At 33.7% G+C, this 5368-nt stretch overlaps 1 long non-coding RNA gene across 1 annotated transcript; it reads left to right on the forward strand.

Moving 5' to 3' along the window:
- The first annotated feature begins 1628 nt into the window (after nt 1-1628).
- Nucleotides 1629-2320, forward strand: LOC134261436 (uncharacterized). The gene is made up of 3 exons (XR_009990819.1): nt 1629-1694; nt 2021-2119; nt 2293-2320. It is a non-coding gene; the product is annotated as an uncharacterized LOC134261436 (long non-coding RNA).
- Nucleotides 2321-5368: the final 3048 nt, after the last annotated feature.

Raw genomic sequence — 5368 nt, forward strand, 5'->3', positions numbered from 1 at the left:
AGAGCAGATTTCAAAGCATAGATTTATTTTCAGACTATGTAAACCTCCCTCCCCCCACCAGAACCCCTGACCCAGGGACCATAAAATCAAAGTTTTAGAAGAGACATTCTTGTTTATCATAACTATGTACTTATAGATTGTTTAATAGGAGCAGATCGAGAAGAAGATTGTCAAAGTATTATGTATTTTCAGTTTACATATATAATCAGTAGAGTTCCACCCTAACACCATAACCCCCGGCCCATGAAATTCACAATTTTTGAAAATACATTCTTGCCTAGCATATCTATGTATACTTGGTTAGTTTATAAAATGTTTATTATGGGATGCTTTTTCGTCTACTTCTGATTCTGGTTCAAACGTGAGCTCAATTAGGGGATTAAGTGTCCATTTCTGACTATGTCTCAGGTGGGATGGTTTGGGACTAAGGCTGTGCGGAATTTATATAATTTATTACATTTGCCGAAATATATGAAAAGTTTTGACAAGAATTTACACAAAGTCCAAAAAGTTAATTTACAAAGTATTTTATAATAAGTCAGAAAATGACGCATTTTACATATTGTACACCGTAACAAATGCCAAGGAGCAGAGAAGAAGATTTTGAAATAAATAATGCATTTTTATATTATATAATATATTTAACCCCACCCTAACACTAGAATCCTGATCTTGGGGTCATGAATTTCACAATTTAATTAGAGGACTCAGTGCTGATTACTATTATTCCAACACTTTGAGACTGCTTGATGTAAAGAGTAAAGAAGAATATTTTTTTAAAAATGCATTTATATCAGTGGTTTTGGTCGCACCTCTTCAGCGCCAGGGGGGGGGGGGGGGGGGGGGGGGGGGCAGGGACCGTGAAAATGATAACTTTTGTTTCCCGGTACCCATAAATGCTTTGTGCCATTATTGGTTGAGCGGTTGCAGAGAAGAAACTGAAAATGTTCAAATGTTAACGGACGACGAAAAAAAAAAAAAACAACAGATAAACGGTATCAATAGGCCACTCGAGTTTACTCAGTTAGTTATGATAAGTTATGATAAGGTAATTAGTAAATGATCAATTCATGCACATGTCCTATTTTTAGACAGCGTTGATTACTTTAAAATTACTTATTTTCAAAAGGTCAATTTTTCGTGCTTTGAGAAATACATATAATTACTGTTTTTAAGGATTTGATTTTTTTTCTTGGTTTAAGGAGAAACAACTAACGACGATATGCAATTCTAACATTTTTTTGGGCAGGCACGTAGCAACAGGAGGGGGGGGGGCTGTCACACTTGTTTCCAAACATTACTTTTACTATTGAAAATGTTTATTGAAAGAAAGCTAGGTTGCCCCTTCAAGTTTTACTACAGTAAAAGTGAGAACAGATATTATATGTGGTATTTTATGCCCAAAAAAAGGTACTGAAGGAAGTGAGTATTGAATCTTTTTTTTTACTCGAGAATACCACGCCTTACTGAAAGTCCAAACTACTGGGAATATTTAATGGTTCTAGGTGTCAAGTGAAGGTCCTGAATGGTCAAACATTCCTGAATTAGGAAAGATAACAGTGCATGCAGTGTATAATCTATATCGATATGTTGATTACACTTTTTATTTTCAATACTTACAGATACGGTTGGAACCATACATATAAGACATGGGGGGACAATACCTTTCACAAATGTTCATGAAACTATGCCAGGTATGTATATAAATACAAAACTAATTAGCTGCAGAACTGTGACTCTCCGAAAAAATATTAACAGACAGCCAGAGATTCCATTTTTTCAGACAGGTGAGCTACATATCAGAAGCTAAAAATTGGTATAATAAAATCAGTAAGAGTGAAGAGAAGGAAAGATGGATCATTTGTCAATCAATCTCAAACTTTTATCTCTACTTTTAATTTTTGCTATAAACTATACATATCAGAGGACACCGTTGAATTTTTTTAACAGAATCTATGTAAAATATGTAATACTAGTACACAGAATAGCGCTTCATATTAACTCTGTTGTGATTTTTAAGGCTGGGCTGACCTGGGAGAGAGAGAACGCTCCATCATAGAACGTCACTCTGAGACGGACAGAATGTGGGCGTTGTCCGAGTATCGAGCACGTCAAGGAAGTAAGTTATAACAATTGTACAAATTATAAACAGATACTTTTCTTTTTCTATATTTTGGAAAGTTTTGGGGAAATGAATTCTGATCAAGTCAAGAAATTACAATGTAATGGTACATGTCCTCAAGCAAATTCACTACAGTGAAATGTTTCCATTCTGATGATATGATCTTGCAGGAGAATGTCCTACAGCGTTTAGATTAGCAACATTTTTGGTTGAAATCGAAGGTAATACTGCTGGAACAAACAGAAGTATTTTAGGTATACTAGTAATCTCTCTCTCTCTCTCTCTCTCTCTCTCTCTCTCTCTCTCTCTCTCTCTCCCTCATATTTGTGCGTGAGGGTGTGTGTATGTGTATGTTTATCAAATTATAGTCTTAGTATGTCATTGCAGGAGAATTACGTAACAGAATCCGCGAGTTAGAGAACCAGGTTGAGGAACTTACCAGAACACAGAGACAGAGGGATGTAAATGCCGTCCTTGACCTGAGAGGCTATGAAAACCGGCCTTGACCCAAGAGACTCAAATGAAATCAAAAACAAAGTGCCATATATATTTACTTTTTTCTATGATGTCATTTCACAGATTACATAAATATATTATCGATTTTTAATTTATTGGGATTTTTTTCTTGATATCATTTTGATATGATATGAATGTTTGATGATGTAGCTCATTTGGATGAATTCATAATAAATAGGGCTGGGTATTGGCCCGAGATTTCGTATTGCGATATATTGCGATATTTTAAACTGTATTGCGATATGTATTGCAATATTTTCAATGTAATAAAAATGGCATTTTCTACTATATTTTCTTAAATTTACATGCAGAATGTACATAACTATGATAAGTAACGAACACAGAAAAAAAAACCCTGTTGATTTCATTTAAGTTATGCTCTGAAATGTTCCCACAAAACATCTTCTGACTTAAATTTGGCTTAATATCAAACTTTCATGAGTCCATTTTTATATCTAATGACAAAATTCCTTAATCTAAACATATTGCCAATATATCGATATTACAAAATCGTATTGCGATACGATATTTTTTGTCATTGTATTGCAATATATTGAAATATTGATATTATTGCCCAGCCCTAATAATAAATCTAAGATGTTAAATAGTATTATTTTAGTAAGAAGTAGCTTGCATAATACATGTGCAGATTTAGAAAATGTTCTATTTATATTTTGACAACATATCTTTAAAACTCAGCTTTATACTCGTACAAATATTTAAGCTGAAAATTCAAAACAAAAATTATGAAGCAGTCCCTTTAATATATTTGGAAAAACGATAGAAAATTATTACAGAAGTAAAACAAAAGTTACATTACGTAAATCATAATTGATGAATTACGTGTATCTTTCTTAATAAATTTTTAATAGTTTTCATTGTGTTTTGCTGTTTTACTTCACACTCTATATCCATTAAACGTTTTGACATTAAAGTAAAGCAACTTGTTTTACATTTGTGAAAGAAAACATCTTACAATATTGTCAGCAACGATCTCTGTGGTCCTTAACATGGCGTAAAATCTTATCTCTTTGTGTTTTTGGGGGCTTGGATCATTGCTCCCCACCGCCTTTCAAAATGGATATAAAATTAAGTAAAGGTACAAGTGACCAAAAATTATAGCAGATGCGAGAGATTTCATCGACATATGTACAAATCGGGGTCACATAAAAATTAAATGGAAATGTGAAAAGAAAGAGGAATGTGTAACAAATTTATTAATGTATGCATATCCCATGTTTTATTCTGGTTTAAACAAGCAAATTCAGAGAATTGTGGTCCCCAGCTTTCGGTATCTTTGTGGGTGAGATGTTATTTTTATGACATATTGTCTGTATATGAACATATACTATCATATAATGTATGTCATTTATTTAGAGAGTAACACTGAAGTTGATTTTTGTTTAAAGATGAAAACCCTAATCCTGACCGTTAAAAAATTATGACCAAAGTAAAAAGTTTTTTTCAAAGTAGGTCAACTCCAAGATCAAAGGGTCAAAGTTGTTGATATTCAATGAAAGTTTTTCTCACAAGGATTACATATGTGAAGTATGAAAGCCAACAGCTTTTACTGTTCAAAAGTTTTGGTCAATGTTAATTTTTTTCGTAACTACGTTAATCTTTAAGTTCAAGGTCAAAAGATCAAAGTTGTTGATATCCAATGAAAGGACTTGCCACAAAGAAAACATATGTGAAAAAATAAAAGTCCCTAGTATCTACCGTTCATAAGTTGTGACCAAAGTTAAAGTTTATCCCTAAAAGTAGTTAAAACTCCAATGTCAAGGTCAAAGGGTAAAAGTTGTTGATATCCAATAAAAAGGTTTTCTCAAAAGGATTACATATGTGAAGTACCAAAGACCCAGCCCTTATCGTTCAAAATTTATGGTCAAGGTTAAAGTTTTTTTTCATAAGTACGTTAATCTCTAAGGTCAAGGTCAAAGGGTCGAGGTTGTTGGTATCCAATGAAATGTCTTGCCACAAGGAATACATATGTGAAATATAGAAGTTCTAGTATCTACTGTTTAAAAGTTGTGACCAAGGTTAAAGTTTTTAAAAAGGAGTTAAAACTTCAAGGTCAAGGTCAAAGAGTAAAAGTTGTTGGTATCCAATGAAAGGTTTTCTCACATGGATTACATATGTGAAGTATAAAAGCCCTAGCCCTTACTGTTCAAAAGTTATGGTCAATGTTAAAGTTTCTTCATAAGTACGTAAATCTCCAAGGTCAAGGTCAAAAGGTCAAGGTTGTTGTTATTCAATGAAAGGTCTTGCCACAAACAATATATATGTGCAATATGAAAGTCATAGTATCTACTATTCAAAAGTTATGTCCAAAGTAAAAGTTCGGAATTTTTGTGAAAAAGTGGGTCAAACGCAAAGGTCAAGGTCAAAAGGTTAAAATTTGGTGGTATCCAAAGAAAGGTCTTGTCACAAGGAATACACCTGTGAACTATGAAAGTCATAGCTCCACTAAATCAAAAGTTATGGGCACGGTTAAAGTTTTTGTGACGGACGGACAGACAGACGGACGGACGGACAGACTGACAGATTGACAGACAGATGAATGAGATTTTTAAAATGTCCCCTCGCTTTCGCGAAAGCGGAGGGCAATAAATAATCGAGCGAAGTTGAAGCGAGGTGAGGCGGATGGCGAGAAAAGAGTTGCAAGCCTTCTCTCTTTATAGTCGAAAACGATATAGGGCCTATTTAAAAACAGCTTATAGAGACAAAAGA

This window comes from Saccostrea cucullata, unplaced genomic scaffold (assembly GCF_032062105.1).
Source record: "Saccostrea cucullata isolate Sc308-1 unplaced genomic scaffold, CSIRO_AGI_Scuc_v1 ctg18727, whole genome shotgun sequence".
Lineage (NCBI taxonomy): Eukaryota > Metazoa > Mollusca > Bivalvia > Ostreida > Ostreidae > Saccostrea > Saccostrea cuccullata.